Genomic DNA, 17,053 nt, shown 5'->3' with positions numbered 1-17,053 from the left:
TTGATTGGGTACAACATCAAACGACATGAATTCCGGCCGAAACTGCTTTGCAGTTCTAGTTTAAATTCATTTTCCCAACGGCGTACATGTATAATGGTCTTAAAACATCGAATTCTGCAACTCTGTTGAGACACAATCCGTGTCAGTTGCATACGAATTCTTTTTTGCTTTACCACAATACATTTATGGTTCTATACGTTTTAGGCCTTGGTGTTTTAGACCAATGGAGCTAGAGACACCACTAATTCACGAGATCAAGTCTATCTCCAGAGTGAATTTTCAATAATCTCCACATGACTGTTGAAAATGATACCCAAAAATCACTGTTTATTATATTTTATATCAGTTAAGCACACACTTGCTCTTTTGTTGCAGAGAAAAATGCCCTCGTGAAGAAAATGGTGGCTGGGATGATGGGGGATATGAAAGAGATGTAGAACCCGAAACTGCACAAAGTCTCTTGATAAGTCAGCCGTAATTTTCAGCTTTACATACATCTATTTAGCGGTTATAAATAATGTAATGTGGTAGAAATAAAATATTAACTTTCAGCTGGCTGAATGTATATGAATCTTTTACTTGTCCAAATTTTTAATTTTTTATTAAAATCCAAAAACTTTTCTTGCATCTTATTTTACTTTTTCTGTCCGTTTGATATTTTCATTGACGTCATTGCTTGTTGTAATCACTCGACCCCAAAGTCTTTTATGGCCACGGTCATCACAATGCCACTGCATTATAAGTTGTAATTTATATTGTCAGTGAAGATTTTCTGAATCGTTTGAATGCATATATTTTTGTGTCATTGGAATGACAGATAAGGAATTATGTGTTAAAATATTAAGAGAATATAACTGCTCTGGACAATCACAACACATGAGCGCAACCAATTTGTCTAGAATCAAATACTGGTATATTGGTCGAAGTCGGAAAACCGGGGTCAAACCCCGGCCGGGTCATATCAACGACACTAAAAATGGTATTTGTTGCTGCATCGCTTGGCGCTTATCGCTGAAAGGTCAACGACACTAAAAATGGTACGTGTTGCTGCCTCGCTTGGCGCTTATCGCTGAAAGGTTAGAGCAAAAAAGCAGGACTCGTTGGCCCCGTGCCAGCAGAATTGGACTCGGTAGGGTATCCTGCCTTGTGTCTTCGACATGAGACCTCAATGGCTACTGGAATTTGATATCACACCTAAAAACTCCTCATGGTTGTACAACGTAAAACGTCAAGAATACATACATACATACATACATGGTAATTTGGTGCTGGATTTACATAACAGATGAACGACAGAACCTTGTCAAAAATTAAATTTAAGGAGTTGTTTATGCTTCGTTTGGCATGTGGTTAACACCAAGATGTGGTTAACACCAAGATGTGGTTAACACCAAGATGTGGTTAACACCAAGATATGGTTAACACCAAGATATGGTTAACACCGAGATGAGAATTACATAATTCCACACAAAAACAAACAGATAGCGGAAAGATCTAATTTCGTTTGATTGGTGTTTCACGTGGTACTCAAGAATATGTTACTTGTGCTATTATGGTGAGAGGATACTGCGCAGAACTTGGGGGAACACACGACCACCCACAGCTTGCTGGCCAACGGAGAGGAAGCCAGCATGAATTGGACTTGAATTCACACAGATTCCATTGGTAAGAGGCTCCAGAGTTATTGCGCTACACCAGCACGCTAACCACTAGGTTCCGGAGGCCCTCATGGTGGAAATAAATTCGTTTCTAACATTGGAGCTCGGTGTCAAAATTTCCCCTTGTATTTCTCTTTCATGGTTTCCTCATGGTGCAGTACCGGTACGTGGTTTCCTGATCATCTCATCACTATGCCCGCTGATGCTTTCCAAGGGTTTCGATCGACCATACACTGAAAATAAGTAAGCATCATAACGGTAATAGGATGGACAGCAATACGGCTCTTCTCAAAGGTCTTATGTGTTTCCTCGAAGATGACTAGCATTTGTTTTTCATGATTCACTAACCATTCTGGGCCAAATCCCAGAGCTTTAACCTTATTTACACTGCAGAATCAAATTACACAGTGTATATACTATCCACAAATCTGTTAGCGATTCTGATGTGTTGAAACCCACCCTGTATGCCTTGGCAAATACAATATCAAAGCATAGAGAGTAAATCCAGAGCAGGGACGACAGTATGATAACTGGTAAATATCACATGCGCAGTGAATTCCGGCCTCTTCAAATTACTCAAATTACTTCAGATACGGATTTATTCTTTACTTCAGATACGGATTTATTCTAACTGCTCATGTAAGCGTTTAAATATAGCAATCTGCACGCTTGATCGGAATTAGGGAACAAAAATGCGGTAACGTTAAATGCAATTTATTAAACGTCTCTAATTGCATTTTTTAACGTCTCTAATTGCATTTTTTACTCGTAATGCTGTGTCGCCATCAGATTTAACAACCATTTACATGAAACAACGCCGAGGGACCAGGACTTGGGGACTTTCAGTTCGCCAGTATAAACCTGGTTTACACAGGCATGCAGTATAAACGACTGGTTGGTTCAACTTTCAAACTCTCGATGTATTGCCACTAAGCCTTATATCCCGCCAGGGGTGGACTCTATCTGAATGCATGTATTATCTGCGTTCAACATCACATTGTCCGTATTTCAGTCATTTTGTGACGACTCTGTATTAATGTACTTGAAGTCAACAATGACAAGGGCAGTCTTTTCTGTGCACTATCATGGCCTAGGCCTATGTCATTGAAAATTGTGACCGCCTTTTTGGTATGTTCCAAACGAACTGTTGCCTAGGCCAGGGTCAAACAAAGAATGGATCGTTCACAAGGATCCCAACCCCCACGCTCTCAATGCAGGTGGGGCGTTCGTGTCAATAAGCTCGTGTTTGACGTCCACTTGTCATCGACCAATATGGTGCTTACATGTGTGTATCTGTACCAGTACATAACGCGTGGGAAAGTTCGTCAGCAGCTTGCCAGAAGTTGGTGGTTTAAGTCCAGAATTCCAGTTTTCAGGTTTCTTTCACCAATAAAATTGACGGTTATCGTTCACGTAAAAAAAAAACTCTTGAGTATCTTGTTAAATAACAATCAAAGAAATAAACTCAGGTATGTCTATTTACCTAAATGGTTCAATTCAGATCTGATCGATTTTCCGTATCGAGATCGAGTTTTTAACGAATTCGAATAACTAATTTAATGGGTTGCAGCATCCTGCACTTCTATGAAATTCAAATGGTGTTGAAGATCCAGAAAAATGCAAAACCAGTAGAATAACCAAGCTTTAACATCATTTGCTAACATAGCGGGCTATTTCTGAACTTTTTGAATTGGAAATGAAACATAAGTGAGTGAAGGCAAGACGTGAACTTTTGTATGTCAGATTTCAAAACTCAGTTTTCGAGTTATGTCATTTCGGCATATTCCGGCTCAAAATGATGTCGTCGCTTTACGGTATGGTATAGAGCTACTTGCCGATGTTTTAACGTAACAGTAGGCGCCTAGTCATATATTTATATAAAAAAACAACCTGCAGTTCTCAAACATTTGTTGCTTAACGCCATTCTTAGGAATAGTTCAGTTATGTAATGGTGGTCAGTTTTATGGGTGAGGAACTACATTGCCCGAAGTATACGACCGACATTTGGGATTTTCTGATTAAGTTTCCCACGTCCATGACGTACAGGTGTGCACGCCATATTGGTGCAATACAAATCGTCTTCAACAAATGTTAGACTGCGCCAACGGTCACACATGCGTCGTCGACCACTTCCTGGTAACAAAGCCCCATAAACAGTAGAGAGTGGTAGAATGTACAAATTCTGTCAAAGATCGAATATTTGACACAGTACGCAAGAATATTTCACTGTTACAACAGATTCAGATTTACGGACCGGAAAAAGCGAATTGAGTTCGGAGAAAGCTGTAAATCCCGTTAGGAAAAGTAAGCATTGGCACCTTTTAAAGTTTGACTTGAGTCAGCTTTCAGGAATACAAGGTTTGCATTGTTGCATAACTAAACAAAGCACCCATACGCTAACTTGCCGGTGGAAGAGAAATTCTCCTGTTACAATCAACGTTGGTCTAACCCGCAGGACTAAGATGTAATCACAAATTATCTGAGAGTAATCTTAAACACGAGTCGACTCCGTTGGTTTAGCCTCCCCCTCGGAAATGTCACGATGAAAGCAATGATTTATTAACTACTAACATTAAGACTTATGTATGCCCCGACATCACGTTTTAGTCTTGTGATGTTTTTTTTTTTTTTTTCTTTTTCTTCTTTTTGTTAAATCATGGTTAGGATTACACAGCAAATTCTTGCCCCAGTTTACGAGCTCTGTTGTTGTGAAAGAAAACCTGAGTTCTGCACAGGTTTGGTTAACGGGCAATTCTGAGTACTATTAAAACAGCACCTATAAGGAACAGCTTGGCTAGCAAAACCTGAAGCAATATAAGGTTGTGAGTTCGAATCCATGACCCCACTCACCAATCTATGTCTTTAGACTATAGTTTGGGTAAATCCTTAATGTACATATTTATGGCAATAATGCGGTGCCTGTTATACAAGGAGACACAGCTGTTATGTTATTAAAGAGAGAGAAAAAATCATTAGACTGATTGATTGATTGATTGATTGACTGTTGTTTAACGTTACACGTAAGAACTCTTTTAACGATTGCGGCTATAGTATATGATTGGTGCAGTAAACTCGAGTGGTCGAATTAAACCACAGAGTTGTAAACTATACTGGTGAACTTCTTCATGTGTGGCATATATGTACGTCATAAAGGTGGAAGGCAAGTGGTCCTTAGTAAACTTCATGTAAGAATAAACTAGAGAGAGCACTGTCGACGGCATATTACCAACAAGATCCTAAAAACAATGGAAGCAGCAGAATCATTAAAATGCCCAGTAATAAAACCTTGTGATCTAACCTTGTGATCTAACCACTGTCGGGGAAGTACTTTACATTTCAAAATGTAAGCGAATTTGACGCATGTGTGTTTGATATGAGCGTGTTGATGCATTGTTTAGCGAACTACATTCCAGTTGATGATCCCCACGTGACGTGGTCGCATTCAGTGAGGGGCAGAGAAATTTACGTGAGGTATCATGACTGTCTGTAGAGTGGTACAAAAAACCAGTAACAGGTAGAACAAGCAATAAATGACTGATGTGCTCCCCAACAACAAGAACAACGAGGACAGCAATAAGACCGCCCTCTTATAGAGCTCATCACAGCTATGTTAAACTCTGTCTAACATGTCTATATTGCTGACATGTCGTGTCTCATGATCTAATTCGCAATAAGTTGGAAAGCTTTAAAATTATACACACGATATAATCAATAAGCCAAAAGAAAAAAAAAATACTCATTTATTCCAAGTATGCCTATGTTGGCGGCGGGTATGCTTGGGTCGCGCGCTATGCAGCAGAGTTACTATCTGGTCACTCTTGGCCTGGTTGTTCCGAATATACTTATATGTACCCTGGGCGTCGACTGAGCATTTGTATTACTTCCACGTGGAAATGAACTCTATGGGCCATTCAGGTTCCCTCGTGTTGTGTGGTAAGGAGGTCAGACGGCTGAATAGCCGGGTGTTTACCTACCTGTAGTGTCTGCCTTTAAAGGTATTTTGACTACCTTCCTAAATCGAACACTACGCAAGCAGCACAATCACGACGTCATTGTTCCGTGAGGTCACATGATACTCTCAAGGTCAAATCTTGCAGAATCATGACTTGGCCAAACGCAGGTCCTGTGTACACAGTTCACTTGTAATGGATCTGAAAAGTTCGGAAAATGGCCACTGGCTGCGTGAGAATCCTACTATTTGTGTAATGTTTAGTCATGCACTTCAAAGATTTACCGTACTTCACATAAAGTTTACCATCTTTCAAGTGACACATATTGCTTCGTTTTGAATGATTCTTTCATATTATACAGTCATTTAGGGTATTTTTTTTGAAGTTTGCTTAATTCCTTGGCGGGACTTTATATGCTGGCATCAGAAGTATAATTTTAAGCCCTTTTGAATGTGCATTTTTACACACGAAACTTTAGGTGAAATACAGTGTATATAGTGAATTTGGAGAACAGGTTCGCTGTACTGACACATCCTTCAACACCCCACTCGTCCACTTGCCACTCACCATCAACTATTCCGGTACAAAGAGGTTAAATAGTGCATATTATAATGTAACCCCAGATAAGTGCATTAATTAAAACTCACGCATATTCCATGGAACAGCTTAGTGCAGGTACATGCAAACCGCGTACCTGGGCCCGTGTATATCAAGCAACTTAAGACTTAAGTCATAAATCGCAAGTTCTTAAACAGCCAAATTCGGAACAGGAAAGGACTCAAACTGTGATTAGTACATTGTTCTGCAGTAAAGACTCAGTGTACAAATTCTAAACTTTGCAGCGCAAAGCTTTTTATTTGTAGCTGTGTTAGAATTTTTGACATAAAGGAAAAGACTTTAAAAAAAACGAAATATTCTTCTTTAAACAGACCATTTAAAACTATGCTTAAATATACTTTCATTTATTTTTTTAAAGTTTTTGTGAAAAAAGGTCTTTAAACATTTCAATTCTAAGGTGGGCTTTATCAGTGTTTAGGAACTCTGACGTCACAAGAAGTTTTTTCAACTCTATTCAGGACATGGAATGTTGGAATAATTCTTTTAACCCATGAGTAAATTATTACTGAAATAATGCTCCCAAAATTCCTTCCTTCTGGTGAACATCAGAATAAAAAGGTGATGTGACGTCAGAGATCCTAGATGCCGTCAGTATGGCACATAAAGCCCACCATTGTATTCAAATATTTGAATGCCTTTCAACACTTAGAAAAAATCTGAAAAAAAAAATGAATGAGAGTATAGTTTTCAGTTGTCTGTACGATGAACCTTACTTCATATTTTAGTTTTTTACGTTAGGTCTTCAGAAGTTGATAAATACAGGCCCTACCGGCATTTTCTACAACCAGAGTTCGTCTCCTTTACATTATACTTTCAAAGGCCTATGTACGTACGAGTGCAATAAAAGATACATCGCCACGTTAGTAGATATGACGATGCAGATTGAGTCATAATGCACTGCTACCAAAGTGAATCACAGGCACGAGCTTCTATATGTTATTGACTCAACCCTATTGGCATGACATATATAAATGTACGTCTAGTAACCCAAACAGGAACGCATAGGGTAATTTTTAAATGATAAATCTGCTTTTATAGTTCTAAATAATTAAATACGCTGTCATTTTCAGCCAGGTTACAGAATTAGAAAATGTAAATGTCATTAATCTAAAAATAAGGTACAGAATTTATCAGGAAATTTTAAAAAAAATTGTCCGTAAGTTTCAAATCTTAATATAATCTGAATGAGCCCAGAAAGGAGTGAAGTGACAGTGACCATATTACCTATAGAGGTATATGTTACATATCCCGGCGTGGGCGTTGTTAACTCTTAGGGGGAGCTGATTACACAATAATAAATCAACATTAGAATCTTGGGGGGAGGGGAAATTTGAAAGCAATATCTAAAGCAAAAAAAAGAATCTAAGTTTTATAAGCTTTCAGTTGGTAACCGAGTGGTTAAAAACTTGACTTTCAGTTGATATAACATGCCAAGTGCCGGTGGTTTACCGCTGTTACTCCGATTTTAAAACTGACTGCTGTCATATAAGTACACAACTGCTTTTTTTTAAATATGGCGTTTAACAACAATCAAATATACAAATAAGAAAACTATTTTCACTGGCATTTCCAGATATTGAATCTTACACCAGGTGAGTATATCATCATACTTCAATCTTCGTCATATTTTAAAATCTGGGATTTGCCACAAACACATTGATTTAGCAGATTTTCTGCATGGGAGATGACCATAGTCTTATGGTACAGGCGCTTGCCTTTTGATCGTTAGGACACGTAGGGCGCGGGTTCAAACCCGTCTTTGCACATTGGATTTGTAGATTCACCAGCTCTCCTTGCATGTGGAATCTCGGTTGCAATAATCGGTCGACGACGACACCCTCGTGGTCGTTTTTGTAGCCTAACGTTCGTTGAAGAGATCACTTGTCTTCTGCTAATGTGATGTGCATATCTGTCCTCCACAGATGTCGGAATGTTCACCAATAACTCACCAGAGGTCGGTGGTTTGCGCCGGTCAGTCCGATACCTTCTACCCATAAAACTGACAAAAGTGGTATAAGAAACATAACTATATAGCTAAATGCATATAATTACACAAGTAGTCAAATCTTTCTGGACGTTATGTAAGCAGTTTGTCAGTGGCAAAAAATAAATAAGCCAATACCATACTCTCTCAGTTACCACGTGTCAGTATTGATTTTGTGAATGGGTGCACAGGATGAGGGAGTGTCGAAGACCAGACTAACAATGAACGTTTGTGAACTTAAGAAGTTTGTAAAGAAAAGAGATACCATCTGTGCCCCCCTGAACACAGAGGGATAGGTGATCGGTAAATTAATGTCAATAAAAGTTGCCTAACATTTTTGATCAGTTTCATTTTACAGGTGGACGCATTTTACCTTTAGCGGCAAAAGAGTTCGAAGAGCTCAAAAAACGTAAAATTAGTCATGAAACCGTGTGCTGTTTATCGAAGGATATTTTTAGAACCGATTTGTTTTGTCCAGAGTATACAACCCAAAAGAACGTTTAAACTCAGGATTAAATGACTAAAATGACTAAGATTCTCTTGACGATAATCACACAGCATTGAAATTTTTTTATGGCTGACCTTAAAGAACCATTCTCTGGGTTTATAGCTGACCTGTTTGTACAGTTATCTGTCTTCACGGCTAAACTACTGGTACATCTGTCTGCCGTTATGACTAATCTGCACCCTGACTTCATGGCTGGCACACTGCCACAATAGGAGAGTTTCGAGTTCGAACTCTTTTATTGTTGAAGGTAGAAAAATTCCAACTGTATCATGTGACCTGTCAAAAATGTAAAGCAACTAACTTTCATCGCATTCACTAAAACATTGGCGTCTGAAAAAAGTGTCATAAAAAAAAGAAATTTAGAGTAGATTGATGATGGAGAAGATTGAGAACGTGAATCTTTGTGAACCTGAGATGCTATTAAGGGAAAGAGATGTCATTTGTGCCTTTGGAAAAGGATGAGACAGGTGATCAGTATATTAATGTCAACAAAGCTTTTCAAGTATTTTTCACCATTCACATGACCTTCACGTACAAGTTTTACTTTTGATGGCAAAATAGTTCCAACTCGAAAACTCGGTACAATTCTCCGCATTTATGATTATAAGCTACAGGTAAAATTCTCTGTGTTTATGCGAGAACTACCGGTACAGTTCTCTGACTTTATGACTGACCTACCGGTACAGTTCTCTGACTCTATGGCTAACCAACTGGTACTATTCTCTGACTTTATGACTGACCTACTGGTACTATTTTCTGACATTATGGCTGATCTACTGTTATTATTCTCTTATTTTATGACTGACCTTCTGGTACAATTATCTGCCTTTCTGTCTCTGTTACTGGTAGAATTAGTGGAACAAATTCTCGGCGTTTATGGCTGTTCCACTGGTATCATTCTCTGTTTCAATGGCCAAATGGTACAAATCTCTGCCTTTTGGGCTAATCTACTGATACACTTCTCTGCCTTTATGAGACAACTACTTGTACACATGCCTGCCTGTCTGAGAGAACTACCGGTGCAATTTTCTCCCTTTATGGCTGACCTGCTCGTTCAATTCTCTACTGGTACAATTTTCTGCCCTTTCGGCCAACCTACTGGTATAATTCTCTGCTTTTTTTCGCCTAACGTACTGATATAATTCTCCGACTTTTAAAGTAACTCATTGGTACAAATCTGTACCTTTGGTTGACCTAGTAGTGCAAATCTCTGCATTTATGACTGATCTTCTGATACAACTGTCTGCCTTAAAGGCTGACCTTCTCCTAGAACTGTCTGTCTTAAAGGCTGACCTTCTCCTAGAACTGTCTGCCTTAAAGGCTGACCTTCTCCTAGAACTGTCTGCCTTTCTCAGTGACCTATTGGTACAATTCTGTGCCTTTATGGCTGAACTGCTGATGCAATTCTTCCCTTTTCGTCTGACCTGTTTGTACAATTTTCTGCCTTTATGGTTAATATGGTGATACAATTGTCAGGCTTTATGGCTGACCTACTGGTGCAGTTCTCAGCCTTATCGACCGAGCTATTTATACAAAAAGAAGTGAGGTATTCTTTCTCAGTATTAGTTTCTTGAATGTTTCGATCTCTCAGTTACACTGAAAGAAACATACCGTGAAACTGTGGCTTTGGCAAACCCAGATGGGAAGTAAATAAGAAATGCAATTCCGAATAAATAAATGTTGACGATTTCAAAATGGTTACGTTAATTACGTCATCATCATTTACCTCTGTATATAAAATTATATTTCTTCTGATGTTGACTTAACTAAATCGAAGTATTGAAAATGAATTTCTTCGAAGTTACTTGCTTATTTATGATGCTAAGCTTTTCAGTGGATCAACTAGATTCTACGCTCAGAAGCTATTTTCGATATTCCAGTTACTCTAAACGAAACTTACTGATATTCTTGGCTCTGTATCACAGTTGTTCGGGACAGATATTCAAAGCTGTGGGGGGGGGGGGGGGCCTCCGAGGCTCAGTTGGTTAGCGCGTTAGCGCACCGTAATGACTCAGGAGCCTCTCACCAATGCGGTCGCTATGAGTTCAAGTCCAGCTCATACTGGCTTCCTTTCTGTCCGAACGTGGGAAGGTCTGCCAACAGCCTGCTGATGGTCGTGGGTTTCCCCTGTGCTCTGCCCGGTTTCCTCCCACCATAATGCTGACCGCTGTCGTATAAGCGAAATATTCTTGAGTACGGCGTAAAACACAAATTATATAAATAAATAATTGAAAGCTGTGCATCAGTAAATATTTAAATTTTATATTGAGTGTATTGCTTATTTACATATTTTGTTAGTAGGTTAAGTTTTATTCTGCACTGAATTATTTCTTTGATAATATGACGGCGATAAGGGTTACTGGTGAAAGAAAAACTAATTCTCAGGAGGAAACAATCACGTATTTTAAAGCTGCAGCCGGACCAGCCAGACCTGGGATCGAACTTGAAACCTCAGTAATCGCCTGCAATACTCAGTCAACTGAAGTACCCTTACAGATAAAGAAAGAATATACTGTTTCGGGCCATGAGATGTTTCCCAATCGCATTTTTAGCATTTCCACTTCGTCCATTACAATAACAGTGCATGAGCTCATATAAAATGTAGGCCAACTACCCTCGATTCATCTCTAATCGTGCTTTCACATTTTGTTGAAAATCAGCCTCGGCAGGACACTCTATTGGTATTAAAATGCAAAGAGGTTACAAACAAAACTTAACGTATACATTACACATCACGAGCTAATGCGTCATGGTTTCTCTATTCACTTGAGCGCAGTTCATGATACACGACATGTATTTTACCCTCGAAGTTCACACCTTAAGGTTCACTTGTCCCCCATCAAGTGCACTGTTTTTGTCAGGTAAACATCAACACATGTAAGCAGGGCCTCCCGAGCCTAGTGGATAGCGTGCTATAGCAGCACAAGAAGCCATGGGCCTCTCACCATTGCAATCGCTGTGAGGTCGTCCAGCCATGTTGGATTCGTCTCCAGTTGTGCATAGGATGGTCTGCCAGCAAACTACAGATTGTCCTGGGTTTCCCCAAACTCTGTCCAACTTCCTCCCACCTTAATGCTGGCCACCGTCGAATAAGTGAATTATTAAGTACGGCGTAAAACACCAATCAAATGAATAAAAAAAACAGTCTGTAGTCTGTCAGGTTCTTGACCGTCCTTATACATCTGAAATATATTTACCTCTGCCAGGGAGGTTGTGATTTTGCTGTCGTTTATTTGTTTTTCTGTTAGCAAGTCCACGGAAAAAGTTATGCATGGATTTGTTTAAAATTTTATGCGCAGCTTGACCTTGGGCGATCGGAATGATCCATAGTGATCCTGACCGGAATTAAAATTTAGGGTTTCTATTTTACTGAGAAAGAGGAGAGGAATGCAGAGTGTTTTCCCTTTGTCTGTAGTGAGGGAGCTTGTACATTTTTACAGACTCAAAGTGTATTCGCGTTATTTGACTTATATTTAACACTTATGTTTTACAGGAAGAAAACGGTGATTTTTATTGAAAATCCGTTAAAATACGGTTAGCCCCGATATTAAATCTGTTGTTTGACCAATGTATTGTTGCCATACCACTTGCATGTAAGTGCGTATACAACAACTTAATCCACATTTAGTGTTAAAATGAATGAATCTAATACGTTTTGATATCTCCCTGTGTTTAGCTGTTGACATCGCTTTGGCATGTCTGTAATAGAAAATTTGTTGTCCCGGTGACCATATACTCATTGTATCACTTGCACACCATATTGGTTGGGGACATGTGATTTAAGCAACCTACGACTACCGCATGAACACCGATCGCTTATCATTAAGCTCCAAAGAAAAATCAAATTGAAAAAATAAAAAAAATCCATGTCAGCCCTTGGGTTTGAACTGTGCCTTGTGCCAGAGCTCGACAGGGGAGTAACACGCCTTAAACCACTGTGATACGTTCCGGTCCATAAGAAATCATCGATTGAATGTTTGTATTATTTAATTAATGTTTGTAATTATAATAATAATAATAATAATAATAATTATTATTATTACTTTTACTATTATAATATCAAATTATTATTATAGTATTTAGATTCATTCATTTTAACACTAATTAATACACTATAATAATAATAATAATAATTATTATTATTATTGATTTCTGTCCATTTTAGTGCACTGTAAACTGTGACTGATATGACGGTCGCGCGTTTATATGGGATATAGTGTTAAGAAGCCCATATTATAACCTCTAAGGTTTGTTTCGAGCATATTATACACCTAAACGAGAAAATCCATTCAATCCTTACTAAGCGCTGAAAAAAGCACGGCGTCAGTATAAGAGCGCTTCCACTCTAGCATATAAGGAGGTGAAAAAAATAAACACGGTCGAAAGTGGGTCAAACATAGCAATGGAATAAACCCTTTTATCCCGTCATGTTTTTCAAAACACAGAATTTTTTACTAGCTCGCCTATTAAGCCTGCTTGGGCTTAATGTCTCAAAAACGTGAAATGAGTCATTTAACCGTGCGCTGTTTGGTGCGTGAACTACTTTGACATTCAAGTAGCTTAGGACATTTTGAGAACTGTTTTGCTTTATCCAGGGTATAGGCCCTATTGACATTCTCTCCCAACATAGAGTTAACCTCAGGATCAAATGACTTGCGTAAGGTTGCAATCCGAGCAACCCCTAACCTCTAACTTTGTCTTAAGATTCTCCTCAAGGCAAATACACAGCATTGCATTTTTTAAGGGCTTAAATTGAAATTGTCTACCTATATGATTGACCTGTTGGTGCAGTTATCTGATTCTACAGGTACAATTCCCTGCCTTTGTGGCTAAACTATTGGCACAGTTCTCTGTCTTCATGGGAGAACTACCGGTACAATTCTCTGAATCTATGACTGACCTACTGGTATACTTCTCTGACTTTATGGCTAACCAACTGGCAATATTCTCTGTCTTTATTGGAGAGCTACCGGTGCCATTCTCTGACTTTATGCCTAACCAACTGGTACTATTCTCTGTCTCTATGGGAGAACTACCAGTGCAATTCTCTGACTTTATGGCTAACCAACTGGTTTTATTCTCTGTCTTTATGGAGAACTACCGGTAAAATTCTCTGACTCTAGGACTGATCTACTGGTACAGTTCTCTGACTTTATGGGTAACCAACTGGTACTATTCCCTGTTTTTATCGGAGAACTACCGTTACAATTCTCTGACCCTATGGCTAACCAACTGACACTATTCTCTGTCTTTATCGGTCAATTATAGGTGCAATTCTCTGACTTCATGGCTAACCAACTTGTACTATTTTCTGTCTTTATGGGAGAACTAACGGTACAGTTGATCTACAGGTGCAATTCTCTGACTTTATGACTGACCTACGGATTCAATTCTTTGCATTTATGACTGACCTGCTGGTACTATTCTCTGCCTTTCCTGTTGTGTTCTTGGTGGAATTAGTAGTGCAATTCTCTGGACTCCTGGTACAATTCTCTGCCTTTCCGGCTAATCTACTGGCACACAACTCCGCCTTTATGGGAGAGCTACTTGTACACTTCTGTGCCTGTATGAGAGAACTACTTGTGCACATCTCTGACTTTATGGGAGAGCTACTTGTACACTTCTGTGCCTTTATCAGAGAACTACTTGTGCACATCGGTGTCTTTATGAGAGAGCTACTCGTACACATCTGGGCCTTTATGAGAGAACCGCTTGTACACATCTGTGTCTTTGTGAGAGAACTACCGGTGCAATTCTCTCACTTTATAGCCCTTTATTGCAATTCTCTGCCTATTTTGGCTGACGTACTGATATAATTACCAGCCTTTTCAAAAAAACCTACTGGTACAGTTCTCTGCCTTTTTAACCAATCTAATGGTACAGTTTATGGCCTTCTCTACCTTTTTAACTGACCTATTTGTTCAATTCTCTGTCTTTATGGCTAACTTACTCTTACAACTCTCCGCCCTTATGCCTGATTTACTGATTCAGTTTTCTGCCTTTATGACAACTATTGGTACAATTCGTCACGCTTGACTTTCTGATTTAATGGTTGACTCACTGGCTTGATTTTCTGCATTTTTGCTCAATAACATAATTTCTTCGATGAAAGAATTGCGACAAACGAAATGAGGCAGTGTTTCTTGGCATTTTTCTTATCTGGACAAACCAGCGTAAGGAAATGTATTGATCTCTCAGTTACACTGAAGAAAACATACCGAGAAACACCGTGACACCAAGCTGGGAAATAAATAAGCAAAGTAATTCGAATTTATTCATTTTGACGATCTCAGTAGCTTGACTTAATTTGCGTCACCACCATTTATCAATCTATATAAAATTACATTCCTCCTGATAATGACAATGATGATTTAATTAAATCGAAATATTGAAAATGAATTTCTTCGAAGATACTTGCTTATTTACGATGCTAAGCTCTTCAGTGGAGCAACTAGATTCTAGGCCGCAAAACTAGTTTCAATATTCCACTTACTGAGATCCTTGCTTCTATGTTTGTTCCCACAGTTGTTTGGGACAGACATTCAAAGCTGTGCATGGGTAAAAACTCACATTTTACATTGAGTGAATTGCTTATTTATATAGTGTGTTAGAAGGTTAATTTTTACTCTGTGCTGAATTATTTCTTTGATAATATGACCGTGATTCCCAGTAGGAAACAACCATCCATTTCACAAACGTCTTCAATTAAAGCCGCAGCCGAACCAGCCGTGCATGGGATCGAACTTGAAACCTCAATGGCCAGAGCTATGTTGGCTGCAGCATAAGCACCATTTAGCTGTATGCGTCAATCAAGGCCTTCCAAGTGAACTGAAGTACAATTACAGACAAAGAAAGAAATACTGTACCAGGCCTTGAGATATTTCCCAATCGCATTTTTAGCCTTTCCACTTCGTCCATTACAATAACAGTACATGAGCTCATACAAGAAGTAGGCCAACTACCATCGATTCAGTTCCAATCATGCGTTTAAACTGACGGCTTTCCCATGCGTGTTCAAAAAAAGCCAACGCTGGACACACTATGGGTATTAAAACTCTAAAAGATTATAAACAAATCTTAACGTATACATTTCACGTCCCGAGCTCATGCGTCACGGTTTCTCAATTCACCTGAGCGCAGTTCATGATATACGATATGTGTTTTGCTCATGAAATTCACACCGTAAGGTTCACTTGTCCCCCTTCAAGTGCACTGTTCTTGTCAGGTAACCATCAACACATGTAAACGAGGCCTCCGTGGCCTAGTGCTTAACGTGCTGGGATGGTCTGCCAGGAAACTACAGATTGTCTTGGATTTCTCCGGGCTCTGTCCGATTTCCTTACACTATAATGCTGGCCGCCGTCTAATAAGGGAAATATCATTGAGTACGGTGCAAAGCACCAATCAAATAAATAAATAGTAAAAATAAATAAATCAATGCCTGTAGTCTGTCAGCTTCTTGACCGTCCTTATACTTTTGAAGTATATTTACCTCTGCCAGGTGGGTTGTCACTTTGCTGTCGTCTATTTGTTTGTCTGTCAGCAAGTCCACGGAAAAAATTATGCATGGATTTGTTTAAAATTTTATGCACAGCTAGACCTTGCGCTAAGAACCGGAGTTATCCGTAATGATCCGGACCGGAATTAGAATTCAGGGTTTCTATTTCATACCACTGAGAGAGGAGATGTATACAGAGTGTTTTCTGTAGTGAGGGAGTTTGCACATTTAACAGTATTTACACTCTCGGAGGTATTCTTATTATTTGACTTATATTTAACGCCGAACTCATTATTTCACAACTTATACCATGTTGGTCAAAGCGCAAAAGAGACACATATATTTTGTTGTAGACAACTTATATTCTAGCATGGAACACGATTTGAATGCTGATTTCACGCAATCGCCGGGAACATACCTTGGGATTTCCAAGAACATTAAATATAGTACTCACAGCACAGAGAATAAAACCAGAGCAGAAACGACAGTGTGATATCAAGTAAATGGCCTATTGTCAATTTACCTGTTCATGTAAATGCGCTTGCCCTTGCGCATTGGCTCACGCAGAAATAGGTTAAAAAGAGGATTTACTTCGTTACTTGCAAATATTACACGTCACTGGTCTGGAATTACTCAAACTTAACAATATAAGCGTCAAGTCCGACATTCCTATACCATTCGTAGTCCGTAAAGTCGATAATCGCAAGATTAAAGTGTATGCCTTACTGGTGGAAGGCAAGTATTTCCCAATGAGTGGTCTCGTTGGGGTTGTTGTTTCCATTTCGGATTTGGTATACGTGTATACTTCCGCGAGATACACCTCATGTAGTATCTAGA

This window comes from Liolophura sinensis, chromosome 3 (genome assembly GCF_032854445.1).
Source record: "Liolophura sinensis isolate JHLJ2023 chromosome 3, CUHK_Ljap_v2, whole genome shotgun sequence".
NCBI lineage: Eukaryota > Metazoa > Mollusca > Polyplacophora > Chitonida > Chitonidae > Liolophura > Liolophura sinensis.
This window is presented reverse-complemented; position numbering follows the sequence as displayed.